At 39.7% G+C, this 14,657-nt stretch overlaps 1 protein-coding gene and 1 long non-coding RNA gene across 5 annotated transcripts in view; one reads left to right on the top strand and one right to left on the bottom strand.

The window, feature by feature from the left end:
- Positions 1-14,657, bottom strand: part of FBXL7 (F-box and leucine rich repeat protein 7) — a 393,665-nt gene that overhangs the window by 268,341 nt on the left and 110,667 nt on the right. The window lies entirely within an intron of this gene.
- The window catches only part of LOC120236197, a 66,152-nt gene that overhangs the window by 39,368 nt on the left and 12,127 nt on the right, over positions 1-14,657 (top strand). For 2 of the 4 annotated variants that reach the window (XR_005529598.1, XR_005529600.1), the window contains exon 5: positions 2,245-2,438. The exons of the other annotated variants lie outside the window; for them this stretch is intronic. This is a non-coding gene — a long non-coding RNA (uncharacterized LOC120236197). Of the gene's footprint in view, positions 1-2,244; positions 2,439-14,657 lie in introns of those variants that run through there. 4 annotated transcript variants of the gene reach the window in all.

The raw sequence follows: 14,657 nt of genomic DNA, 5'->3' as shown, positions 1-14,657 counted from the left end.
AGATGTACAAACTGCTTGCTAAACCTCTGGGACTTTGCCACAGGTCATCACTGCCATAGACATATGATCTGAAGCGAAGTCAGTCCAATTTCTGAAACACGATGTTCCCCCGACCGCACCACCTACTGGGTACATGCAACACTGAAATTACACACCCCACAACAGCGCGTTCTAAATGTCAGTGTACACGTGCATCACCCAGATAACTTGTTCAAGTGCAGATCTGACAAGTCTGGGGGGAATGCCTGAAATTCTGCATCTCTACCATGCTCTGGGAGATGCCAAGCGGCTCATGCTGGGTCCCACTGTGAGTAGACACTTCCTTCCAGCTTCTGCTGGGTGACTCTCCCTCATCATGAAAAGCCTGGATCAAACATCCGTGCCCCTAGGAAGCCTCTGCTAGATCTGCTTCCCCATGCTTCCTCTGGGCCCTCTGTGGTTTTTAAGTAATGCATCAAATAGAATTACAGTTCACCTTCATCTGTTTGTCTATTCGATAGATTGCACTGCCTGAAGTCAAGGGTGGCATCTACTGGGTCATCTTATCCTTAACGCCCTAACACTCTGCACAGTGACTGTCGCGGAGCTGGAGGTAAACTGGGTTTAGCTGAATGAATGAAGCAGGCTTAATGAGCTACGGTAGCAGGATCCTCGTTCACACTGTTCCCAATACTCAAAGAACATTGGTTTGTCTCCAGTCCTTCAGTCCTTGGTGTTGTGATTGGTTGAGTTTGTTGACCTATATTCATTTTATTTTATTTTTTAAATGTTTTATTTATTTCTAGAAGAGAGAGAGAGAGACAGCATGAGCAGGGGAGGGTCAGAGAGAGAGGGAGTCACAGACTGAAACAGGCTCCAGGCTCTGAGCTGGCAGTCAGCACAGAGCCCGACGTGGGGCTCAAACCCACGAACCGCAAGATCATGACCTAAGCGAAAGTCGGACGCTTAACCCACTAAGCCACCCAGGTGCCCCGACCTATATTCATTTTAAAGATTCATTTTAATACATGTTCCTTTTTGTGGACTTCAATTCCAAATCAAACAGCCCTTCTCAGAAGAACAGAATCTAGAGCTTCGGTTCAAGGCACTTAGTAAGTGCATCATTCTGAACAAATTACGTATGATCTCTGCCTCTCACTTCTAAGATGGTTATAATAATAGTACCTGCCTCATCAGTGCTGTGCTTCAAAGAGTTCATGCATGTATGCACTTAGAACCATGCCTGGCACATAGGAAGCACTGAGAGTGATTCCCGGTTATTCTCGTTTCTGCCTTTCAGTATTTCTGAAGACACGCTCCTTGCTATTTTCCAGCATCCATGTCACTCTGTCTTCCCTAGGTCAGCGGTTCAATGCCGCTGTCAGCTATCATTGCCTGATGCTTTCTTTGGCTTGCTTCCTGTGTCACCTTCTTTATTCTTTTTGTTTGTTTGTTTATTTATTTTTGAGGCAGAGAGAGGGAGACACAGAATCTAAAACAGGTTCCAGGCTCTCAGCTGTCAGCACAGAACCCGATGTGGGGCTCGAACACACAAACCGCAAGATCATGACCTGAGCCAAAGTCAGATGCTTAACCAACTGAGCCACCCAGGCGCCCCTAGCTTCACCTTATTACATAACTCTAAATAGCATGCCTTTGTGCGGTTTTTTGTTTTTTCATTTTTCTCCATCTCCGTTCATTTACAATGCTCCTCCTACTGATGCTATTTCTAAAGGTTTGATAATACTTTCCCCTTGATGCTACGGCTGTCTTTATCCATTTGAAATGGGCTTTAGAATCTGAGCTCCTAAGAGATCTATTCACACCAGTTCCAATTTTTCCTCACAGGCGATAGTGTCAATTATATAGTCTGAATTTCATTTTTAATTTTTCTTATTTTACAAGCTTCCCCATCATTATTTTTTCTGATTTCTGAGATATAAAACCATCAGTAAAGAGTATCTAAATTTATCAGATGTTCTTTTATTAGCAGAATGAGAATTAGAACATTTGAGGAGCTGAGAGAGCCTTCATACCCATCTCTTTTCTCTGCCAAGATAGAAAGCTGTGTCATCAATGCATTCAATACTTAACAAAAATGAACCACTTCTGCTCCTTTCTCCATTTACCAAAATGAAAATGCACTATTTCTAACTGCAAGTCTGTGGCTTCTCTGATTCCGTGACTTCTATTGTATGCCTCCCAATTCTCTCTATCAGATCTCTTATTTTTGAGACAATAAAAGTACGTTTCATCCTGCCATAGGTAAAGGCGACGGAACTAACAACCATAAAGGCTCCACCGCTCTGTGATCCACTCTAGAAAAAACACTGCAGAATTACAATCAGTAGCCACACAGTCAAACAGAAGGTTTTGAACCTCACTTCAAAAGACTAGGAAACGAATGGACATGTTTTGAGTTAAGGAAAACATTTACAGCCTACATATTAATTTTTAAATGATTCCTTGTTTGAATCTATTTTTTCTAACATGTGCCAACCACAAATCAGCCCCCGTCACTGCGAGCAAGAAGTCTCACACGGCTAACGCAACCAGAGAGCACTGAATTCTAAAATGCAAGAGTGACAGATAAATGCTGACAAGATGCGACGGAAGAGCAGCCGTATCGGGGACTTTCACAGATTCTTACAAAATCGCTGTACCCCAGTCCTCAGCAGTCACAGATTACAAGGGCAAAGCAGCCACATGCGTTCAGCCTAAGAAATCCAGCACATGCGGTGAGAGGTGATCTCCATGAGGAGAGCCCCAGGCCCCCAAGAGAGGTGCAAAGGAAAGATGTCATACGTGCCAAGATGAGACACTGTGTTCTAGGACTCTAGGAAGGGTACTTCTCAATGTATGAGTTGGAAAGACCAGGATTTTTCTTCAAATCTCCAATTCATATGAATGTGAAAATGCAACAAAAATGAAGGGAAAAAATAAAAGTAAAAAAAACAACAGACATAAAATCCAAGCCCATGCTCACCCCCTTTGGACGCTGGAGTACACCAAATTATTCTAAAGGACCTTAATCCCTCTCAATTTCTGTAGGACCTTGAGATAGGCACAGTTCACAGACTATCCCTGACCTCCCTTTACCACTCCTCTGTCATAAGCTACTAGAAAGTGCGGTGGAAAATGAGTCTGAACTCTACTATTCCCACGTACTGTTACCTCTGACCCAGTGCACAACTGACTTCTCATGGGCTTCCCTCACTGCCCACTCTCAAGGTCACACAGGAGCCACAGCAGATCTGTCCCTGCTCAAAGTCCTCAGGGGCTCTTCCTTCTCTCAGAATAAACCCATAACACATACGTGGTCTAGAAGGTCCTACAAAAATTGGCCCTGCTTCCTCATCCAGCACCATCTCTCCTGACATTGTGTTGCAAATACACACGAGCCATTGTTCAGAGAAGCCCTAAGCTCTTGCCAGGTCCAAGGCTTTCCCACATGCTCATCCCTCTTCATGGAATCCTGCACCACTACCCATCCACCCTACTGATTAAAAATAGCTGCATATACAGCAACATTCACACATGAAATGGTGGAGTCAATGCCCCCCCGCCAAATGTGAGTGCTTCTATAATGGTGTGCTTAATACAATAATCATATATTATTCTATGCTAATTTCCAAACCCAAGCCTCATGAAACTGGCAGCTTCCATTTCATGTCTCTTGAAAAACTCTTTCTAGAACTCTGAGTAACCATGTAAGGGGTACAGTTACCCTGAAACTGTCCTACTAGAGAGGTCACCTGTAGGCTCTCCAGTCTACAGTCCAGCCCTCATTGGCAAGGTACAGGCACAGCGTTGACCTTTTAGACCAGCCTATCCACCAGCAAAGTACCTGCAGTGACCTCAAACCATGCCATATGGAGCAGAAGAATTCTAGCCAAGCCCTACCCAAATTTCTCTTTGGAAAAAAGAAAATTTGAGATATAATAAAATGGTTATTGTTTTAAGTAAGTAAATATCAAACACAGAATAATGGCTTTCCTAAAGATGTCCATGTTCTAATCCCCAGAAACTTGGACCGTTACTCCATGGTAAGTAAAAGGCACTGTGCAGATGTGATTAAGTTAAAGATCTTGAGATGGATCTTGAGATGGATTAAGTTAAAGATCATGGGATCCTGAAATAGCTGGGTGGGCCGAAAATATTCCTTATAAGAGGGAAGCAGAAGGATCAGAGTCAGAGACAGATTTGAAAATGCTATGGTGTTGGCTTTGATGATGAAGAGACTATGAACCAAGACAGAAAAAGCAAGGAATGGGCTCTCCCCTAGAGCCTCCAGAAGAAACACAGCCCCGCCAACACCATGTATTTAGTCCTAAGAGACTTATTTAGAGCTTCTGACCTTAGGAAGTGTGAGATAATAGATTTGTGTTACATTAAGCCACTACATTACTGGTAATTTGTTACAGCAGCAACAGGAAACTAATGCATTGTTGTAATTTGTTATACAATAACTGATAACCAGGACTCCACTCTCCCCACCATCATGCCTCCCCACATACAAATGTTCACCCAGACATTCACTTTGCTAATTCCTGTTCATCTTCAGATCTCAGCGTCAGTTTTTATTTCTAGGCATGTACTGAAGAATGCATTCTTAGAACGTAATTTATTTTTAAGTTTCTATAATACCTATGTGTCCATAAGATGAAAAATTCCAGAAGGTCAGGTCTGTGTCTGGCTCACCAAGGAGTCCCCATCCCCCCAGCACAAACCTGGCATTCAGTAAATTTTGATGAGTGAAAATATCACACTGAGTAAATGAATACAGAATGAATCAAAATATATGCCATATACCGGAAACTTATTCTTTACATGCATAGAAAAGAGAAAAGTTCTGTTGGAAGTACATTCAACTAATAGCAGTTTTAAGAAAAGGAAAAGTCTTTTAAAATTGATTATAAAGAACATCATGAAGCCAAGCAATTGCTGCACAGAATGGTGCTGAATGCATATGGGCGTGTCTGGGATAGGAAACAGGAGGATCAATTTTTATCCATAAATCTTAATCAGTTGTGAAAAAATCAAATTACTGAATTTTGGTCATATCACACTCCAAAAACAACTAAAAAGGAACCAACTTGAATTTTCTAAAAATTACCTCTTCAACACAGGAAGTTAGACAATATTGCAAAATACAAAATAAAAATAGTCTATAATTCTAATTCTGTCACTCAGTGATAATGACTCATAACATCTGGAAACCTGTCTCCTAAGTCTTTTTCCTCTTTAAATATAATCCTATTTGTGGGATTCTATAGGAAATTCTGCTTTATAATATGCATTTTTCATAAATAGTTTCCCCAAATGCTGTCTTTGATGCTGTTTTTAATACCCCAACAGAACTTTGACATATAGATGCCTCAATGAAATACTGTACCAATGTTTTTACATCATAAAAATTAAGAAGCATATATCTACAATTAAAATCCAGATTTTTAAGGTGATTTCCTAGTGTGAAATTCCTAGGTCAAAGTGTGTCCACATATTTTAAGGCTCTTGATTGACAAGTATCAGCATTTCCCGGTGGTAAGGATAGAAGTAAGTTTGTGAAATAAAATATACCACTTGAAAATTAACAACATACATTAACACGTCAACAGCTTCGAGATGTTCAGCAATAAAAAAGAGACCTGTATTGAACTTTGCTTAATGAAAAGACAAACATATTTGACAATGGAAAGATCTTTCTCTACCCACTAGATCGTGCATGACCCCATGCATCCGCTGGTGGCCTTCTTGAGCTTTATGACAACTTCAGTTTTCATGCTTTAAAAGGTTCTTCCACCTTGAGATCGTAAAACCATTCATCTATGTTTAATTTGAACATTTAAATCTTTCACCCATCCAGAATTTATTTTGGCACCAGGAACACATTAGGTTGTCCGTGTTCCTTTTATTTAAAATGAGAAGCTGATTTTCCTGTTAGGATCTACTGACAGGCTTATCCCCTTTATTCATTTATAATGTCATCTTTATCATACCTTAAATTCCCATATATAACTAAGTTTCCCCTGAACTCTCAGTTCCATGACACCAAGCTCTACCATACCACACTTCTTAAATACTTGTACATGTATAATATATTTTCACGACACTAAGGAAATGTTACTCTCATTACTCGTTTCCAAAATTTTCCTGGATATCCTCCTGTGTACATGTATTCGCTCAACAAATGAGTTCAACATACTAAGTAATTCAACATACATACCGTCATATATACATAATTGAATTGAATTCAATGTCCGCATGTGGCGTGTACTTATAAGATGCTGGATTTATTCCTCCAGGTAAAGAAAGTACAGTTTGGTCAAGTTTCAAAATGAAAATCTTATTGGGGTTTCCATTGGAATTATGCTGAATTCATCTAAGGGTGATTTTTCCATACAAATGTCTTCCTGTTCCTGAGCAAGGTAGAATATGGAAGTCACATATAGTGGTTGTGGGTAAGCTGATGACACTAAACCAGCTAATAGGCACAGTGACTCACACTGCATATAGTTTTTAAATTTCATCTTCATAACCAAGAGTGAAGTAGAGAACATTATTATTCCTGGTTCACAGAGAAGAAAATTAAGGCTAAGCAACTTATGTCACCCATAAATGGGGAGTAAAAAAAAAGTTATAAAATTTTTGTTTCACAGCCTTCCCCCCCCATTCATATTAAATGGAGAGTTCAACTTCCTATTTCATTTTCCAAATGTACCCATTACCAGAAGTAGCTCTTTCTAAATGTCTGAAATTGAATGAAACAATTCCCTAATCCTATACTGACCAGTTCCAACCCGGCTAAGCAAAACATCAACTTTACAGTTTACCACCTTCTCTGAAATAGAGTATAGCTTGCAAAAGATAATCTGAGGTCAAGGTTGGTTCTAAGATAATTCTTTTTAAAAAGGGAGAGAACTGGGGCGCCTGGGTGGCTTAGTCGGTTAAGCGTCCGACTTTCGCTTAGGTCATGATCTCGCGGTTCGTGGGTTCGAGCCCCGCATCGGGCTCTGTGCTGACTGCCAGCTCAGAGGCTGGAGCCTGTTTCAGTCTGTGACTCCCTCTCTCTCTGACCCTCCCCTGCTCACGCTGTCTCTCTCTCTCTCCCTCCTAGAAATAAATAAAACATTAAAAAATAAATAAATAAATAAATAAAAAAATAAAAAGGGAGAGAACAATATTATTTTCTCCTTTAGGAATGCTTTTCCTAACATTTCTTTATAACAAATCAGTGAACCTCCTCCCCCCACCCCCCAAAAAAATACCTGGACACATTTATTAACTACTCAATTCAGCCAAATTTTGTGCCAATAAAATGAAACTTACTTGTCCAATTTCATCAGTTAAAAGACCACATGCTCTAATTTGATACTTTGAGATATCGGAAAGTGAAGAATTGAAATAATTCAACGCATCGAGGTGAGAAAAGATTAAAAAGTGTTTTAATGACATTTAATTGGTTAGGGGGTAAAGAACATTTTTCCTCTGTCCTTGAAATGGAGGTACAGAGGCTGAGCAGCTCTAGAATTCTGTCTTTCTAAGTTTATCTCATTTGGTGACCTAAAATGTTAAGAAAAACTTCCTGATATAAACTGGTTATTTATAGAGCTAATATTCAATAGACGACAAGCCTTGTTTGATGGTTGGTTTAAGAATGTTGAAACAAATGAAAACATAGAAACCAGAAATATCTTCCATTTCATCCTCCTTCTGGAATGTCTATTCTGCTTAACAGAAGTTGTTTGTTTCCTTAACACAAAAGGCAACTAAAAGCCAACGATGGTAAACATTCCTATGATATGCCTCAAGTTTTCCTAAGGAATAGCACTCTTCTTTTTCCTAAAAAGTAACTACCTCTCCTATATTCCCTTGGATCTGCACAGATTTTGATGTCATGGTCTTTATGATTATAGTTGGCAAAACTACTCAGGAGGGCTTTTCCTTCTAAGGACCCATGCATTCATTTAATAAACATTTCTCAAATACTTACTGTATGGAAGTCTCTGCGGTAGCCCCTGGGCAAACCCAGTTCCTTCCTCAAAGGAGTTCAAGCAATTGCAGGAATGACCCTACACAGATATCAGCTGAAAGCACACACAAAACTCTCAGGCAATGGATCTCTTGATTGAGCTGTATGTAGCCTATTACTTGTCACTGCTATGGATAAGGCATGTCTGGGCATATCTGAAGATCTGATAGGGAGGACCCAACAGAAGTCTATGGTTGCTAAATCGCAGAAAGTCTTAGTGGCAAATGAAATTTCATAGTATTAGGATCTAAGTGTAGCGTGGGAATTCATAACAATATTTTATAAACTGATAAAATCGATGTGTACTAGAACCTTAAACATACATGTCCTCAAGTTCTAACTTTATTAAAAGTGAGCCCACAGCAAAGGAGTCCTTTGCTTCACTCCCAGATTTACGTCTTGAATATCTTTCTCCATTAAAAACAAAGACCCACTGGCCACAATTGATCCTGTATCTGAAGCAACAAATGGACCTGCAACATTCTTCATGGGCGGAAAGCAAGGGTGGTTTTACAGCCGAAGGTCAGTGCTGGAAGGGCAAAGGAGATGCTTAAAGGTTTTCCACAGAAGCTGTAAAAAATCAGGCATCAAGCAGAGAATAATAATTATTAATAATTGGGACAATGTGAGTTCATAATCAGACTTAAAAGAGAAAAGTTAATATAAATTGCATAAGTAAATATGTTATATAGAGTATCATTATACGGAACAGAATATAAGCACAACAGAATGCTTAAATGTGTACAAACTATAATAGTAAGGGAGTGTTAACTGATGGATTCTTCATCAGTTTGCATTTGTCTTATCTGCCTAAGTGAAATGACTACAAGAAAAGTCAGCAACTAGTCTCAAAATTCAGCCCTCCACTGATTGCTATAGGAAATCCTCTCCCTCCAAGCACTTTGTGAGTTTGGTAGAGATTTTTAGGGGCATAGCAAGGGGCCAGCTCGGGAGCCACTACCACCCAAGATGTTAGAACATCTTCCCAGCCTCACCATCCCGTCTTCCCATCCGTCCCCTCTTCGATCCCCCGGATACCCACTGTGTCCCCTTCCTTTGGCGCTCAAAATCTCTCCAGTGTGCAGAGAAATCTGGTTTTCTGAAGCCCACATCAGGAAACACATACAGTTACTTGGAGCACAACTGTCCTTCAGCGTAGCAGGCAGCCCACCCCACCCAGGAAGGTGGTAGCAAGGATAAGCACCAGAAGTTTCCCAGCTCCATTTATAATTATAAACTATATTACTACCTGTTTCCCACAGACTGCACACCTTATAACAATTCCTCAATCACCTCTTACTGAGCACAAAGAATATTTAAACTACTTGTATATTATTCTCTCCAAAATGGGGATTTTCTACATTTTATAAGTATTTAGGATAGAAAGAAACACACTTTACAGCTAAAGTGCTTTTCTCTCATTATTTGTTAATCAGCTAACAGCCTTGGGAAGTCTGGGACTTCCTGAGGAAGTTAGTTTATTCTCAGGAAGTTATTTCCTAGTCCAAGAGGAAATAAACAGACGTGTTAACCTGATTTTTAAGGTCAGGCTGTGTCCAGGACTGTAAAGGGCAAATATTTCCAATGTCAGGTTATTCTTTCTAAAATGTTGGTCCCCACCCCCTTCCATATGCTCTTTTTGGCTTACATGAGCTCAGAAGTCAGCCTTGTAGCGTAAAACCCTCCAAATGACCCAAAGAAAGGCGGTGGGTATAAAATGTCATAGAGCGACGGCCTCTTTGCCACTGACATTTCCAATTATATGGTGTCCATCGAAAACCTAGTACGAAGAATGTTCAGTCACTCTGTAAATAAATATTTTAGCGAAAGACTGGATGTTCAAAGCACTTTGGGAATATATTCAATGTTGTCAGGGAGAGGTCTCTTTAGAAGCCTCCGTTTTTTCCCCACGTGAATCCAGATGGCTTTTTCCAAACCCCTCCCTGCGTTACACACCATGCTGTATGTTCCTCTCTGCCCTCCCACCATCCTGTCCACACAGGGGAAGCCATGCCCCCAGGCTGCGATGATGCCTTTCCCAATTACTCCAACCCATGCCTCTCTCCCTTCCTCATCAACGACAGCACTGCTTCAGGCCACTTGTCAGGACACAAGCTGATGCCACCCTGAGTTACTACTGGACTGATGCATAGTGTTTATTCTCCCAGTAATTGCTAAGGTTCTCGCCATGGTGGGTCTTGCCATAACATCAAATTCCTTCAGGAGCCAAGACCTAACAGCAATATTGTGGAAGACGCCTATGTAAGGCAGTAGAGAATGATGAGGACTCCGGATCTGCAGGGTTGATCCCCACCTAAATCCATTAAATGAAACCCCAAATTAATTTTGAAAATTCGTCAGGGAAAAGAAAATACATCTGAGGGTAGGGATCATTCTCTGTGCCACCAACTTGTGACTAACATGCATTTTGAATTCCCTCCATAAGTGTCTAAACAAATGCACTTGAACCTAGATTACATCCTTTAATAAATTTTCATTGAATTAAGTAACTGACATTACTGATAAGATACCTTAGATATGATCCAAGCCTTCATTGCAAATATACTTGGCTGTAGTTAGATGAACCAGAACGTCTATAGTTGAAATATATCAATTATTTATTGTTTTTTGAAAATGACAGAATGTAGGTGACAGAAAAATATAGAATAATTTTACACATGGGATTAGAATGCTAACGATCTAATGTTCCCTCTCCTAACCCTACATAAAAGCATTGGCAGACTCTGGATGTCTCAAGTATTACTTTAAGATGTCCTTAAACACACACACACACACACACACACACACACACACAGAAATCTAATTTCCTTTTAAGACTATTAAATGACATTTTTGCCATTCTGGATGATTCATTTTGGAAGATAATTCCCCTAAGAAATTAAACTTAGCTCTTGAGTCTGAGATGTTATTTGGGATTTCACCGTACATTCTTAGGCTTACATAACAATTTTGTGGATACCAAGCTGATGAGTTTTCCACTGCTTAAACTTATCCTCAAGTGCAAATTTGACTTCTTTATTAAATCAGGCACACTCAATCTATAATATGCTCAAATTATCCAATGTAATTGGTGCAGTTTTGCAAAAGTCACCTAACTTACAATTAGGCAGTGGTTATTAAACAATGGAGGAAACTTGGTCATGAAACAGTGAGCTGCTGATTTAATTACCCACATTAAGCTTCAATGGCTAAAAGCCTTGTAAGGTTCTCCTAAATGATTCTGAAATTTTCAGAAATAGTTAGGTTTGAAATTTAATTTTTTAATAGTTTATTGTCAAGTTGGTTTCCACATAACACCCAGTGCTCATCCCCACAAGTGCCCTCCTCCATGCCCATCACCTCCCTTCCCCTCCCTCCCCACCCCCATCAGTCCTCAGTTTGTTCTCATCATTCAAGAGTCTCTCATGGTTTGCCTCCCTCCCTCTCCCCCACTATTTCCCCCCTTCTTCTCTCCCACGGTCCTCCATTAAGTTCCTCCTAATCCTCTTATATGTGCCAACATATGGTAGCTGTACTTCTCTGTCTGACTTATTTTGCTCAGCATAACACCCTCAAGTTCCATCCATGTTGCTACACATGGCCAGATTCCATTCTTTCTCATTGCCATGTAGTATTCCATTGTATAGATAAACCACATCTTCTTGATCCATTCGTCAGTTGATGGACACTTAGGCTCTTTCCATGTTTCGGCTATTGTTGAGAGTGCTGCTGTGAACATTGGGGTACATATGCTCCTATGCATCAGCACTTCTGTATCCCTTGGGTAATTTCCTAGCAGTGCTATTGCTGGGTCATAGGGGAGTTCTATTGTTAATTTTTTGAAGGCAAAACAAATCTTTATAATAATCAGTCATTACCTTCTTCATACATGGAGTAAAAGCTACTAATACCACATTTCTGACTTTGGAATCTCTCCCTCCCGTAGGGTCCCCCAACCACCCTCCCAGTTTAAAGAGATGCCATTTTATATCTATTTTTAAAAAGACTTTTTTAAATGCCATTTTCTTTCTCCACTTTTTTACTCTTTATTCCTCTGCCTACATCATATATTTCTACTCTATTTTTCTCTTGCGTCATGGATTGAGTTTCATTTGATTGTATGTAGTACACTACTTCAAGGCATAATTCCAGTCTTCCAAGGCACAGGCTCTGAGATTGGTATCTTTCACCTGTGTAAATTTCCAATTAAGGAATACATGGCTTGATTTTAAAGTAACAAAAAGCAATGTGACTAGTCAGTATCAGTACTTTTATACTGTATGCACTACAGATCCTATATCATGATTAACTTAAATACCAATTTCAAACCCTAAGTCTGTCTGATGCAGTGTGTTAAGGACACAGTTATGATAACCTGTAAATTAACCTTTCAACAGTTTCGTATAAAGGCAGCTTGGAATATTGACTTTCGCTTCCAACAACTAAGAATTTAAAGTAAACTTCTAGACTATACACAGACCACAAAAGTGTTTCCATGTATGATACTGACAATCTAGACACAATCATGGATCAGCATTTGAAAAGGTACTTCTCACAAGGACTTCCAAAATATATTTTGATAGAAATCCATAAAAATGCTTAGCATGAAATTCTTAGTAATTCTACTTGACCATTACAAAACAAGCACTGAGAATAAATCGTATTCAGAACAGAGTGCTTATAAGGATCTTTGTCTTTTACTAAATTCCCATGACTCTGGGCCACACTGATCCCTTCCCAGTTACCCTGTTGTCATCTGCCAAATGAAAACATTTCCACCCCATTCTCAAGAGCAATGTGACAATGACGCAGTTGAATAATGATGAAAGCAATCGGAGCAGCATGAAGTAATATGTGTCCCCACAACATTTGTTGAATTTGTTGATGGGCTTTTAGGGAAATGGAATCTACCTTGAATTAAAAGTATCATCTTTCTCTTCCTGAGTAACTCACGTGGATTTTGTTTGAGAAGTATACTCAAGTAGAAAGAAGATAATATAAGGAAGACAAAGTGAATAACACAAAGCCAGATTCCTGGGCATTTTCAAACAAACTCCCTTTAGAATCGGTCTAGTCTGGGCACTGAAAACATGTGAACCCATGACTGTATAAATAAACAGGTGATTTTAGGTACCAGGGAAAGAATATCACCACAAATTCTTGATATAGCAACTCATTTCACTCATAGTGCAAATGAAACATTTGAAAATTAATTTCCTTCAGGGAGTTAAGTGGAAAATTTCACAAAACAATATTAAGTAAATTTTTTGAAATGCTATTTTATAACCATGAAGTAACTTAAAGGTAGTGTTTCCATGTCCAGGTGAGAAGTCAACCTACATCCATAGCTTGAGACCTTCTTACCACTTCAAGGAGATCCTCTCCTCCTACTGGAAGTACTGATCTATTTGAACTCAGTCTTTCTCAACCTCTTATGAACAGCCTGTCTCAGTTCAGCAACCAGCTCAAGACAGGAAGAAGCCAATAGATGGACAAAACAGAATTAAATAGCTTCACACTTAGAAAGCAGCGACTTTTTCAAAGGTTAGGCTTTTTCCTGATTTGACCATCTCTCACCAAAACAATACTGTGTCAAACTCCTGCTCAACAATTTATTAGGTGTGTAATATTGAGCAAATCTCTTTATTTCTCTGTGCCACAGGGATTTCTTTGTAAAACGAGTATATTAGATCAGAAAATTGCCAAAGCTTTGTAGCTCTAAAAACCCTATGATTCCATATTTGGCTGGCTTGATAACGACATTCATAAGCCATCACACCTATAAATTGTGTTGTCAGCGAGTTCAATATCTGAACTTCAATATGTTTAGCGAGCAGCTGGATAAAGCTGACTCTTCCTTGGTCAATTACATTTGGCCTTTGAACTAAACTGTGTCACCTTCCTCCAGCTCAAGGGACGTCTGAGTTGTTGAAATGCCACCATTAAAACCATATCGTCATAACCCTGATCTGAGAAAGAAGGCCCAGCTCAGCTCACTATTCCTAGGAAGCTTCTTCATGATCCATGTGCTCTATTACAATCATGGGCTGGATGTGACTTTCACAGCTGAAAGTCAAAGGCCATTCCTTCCAGTACAACAGAGAACACCCGTGGATGAGAAAGACTAAAAAAAAAGTGTAGGAAAAAGAAGAGCAACACAACTGGAAAGAATTAAGCTGTGGCTTATGAAGCTGGAATGCAGATTTTGTTGGGGAAAATGGAACGTTTCCAGCTTTCTACACTTGAACCCAAACCCCCTATGGTGTCAGGAAATCAGGAACTTAAACTGTCACATGAAATATACTGGGCTTTAAAGAAAGCCTATACCATTCATCAAGGAGAAAGCACTGCAGGCTGCCAATTCCTTAACAGGGGTGTGGCTTTAGAGTCACAAAATTAAGACACAGGAAGCTTTTCCAGGAGATTCTGAAATGGAGCGCTACCATTTAGGTAAAAAAATACCATTGTCTGTTGGAGTAAAACCAAATCGTATCACTGTTTGTGCCCACCATGTGTAGGAAAACAGCCTTATAACCCAAAGCGGATGAGTGGGAACAACAGGTAGACAGCAAGGACATAAGTCCTTAAACTTATTGGAGTCGGTAAATGTGACAATGTCTCAACCATCAGGCTTGGTGTGCTCAAA

The sequence above is a fragment of the Hyaena hyaena genome, unplaced genomic scaffold (genome assembly GCF_003009895.1).
Source record: "Hyaena hyaena isolate Hyena2069 unplaced genomic scaffold, ASM300989v1 scaffold_148, whole genome shotgun sequence".
NCBI classification, from domain to species: domain Eukaryota; kingdom Metazoa; phylum Chordata; class Mammalia; order Carnivora; family Hyaenidae; genus Hyaena; species Hyaena hyaena.
The sequence above is the reverse complement of the archived record's forward strand: the minus strand, read 5'-3'. Positions and strand labels throughout refer to the sequence as shown.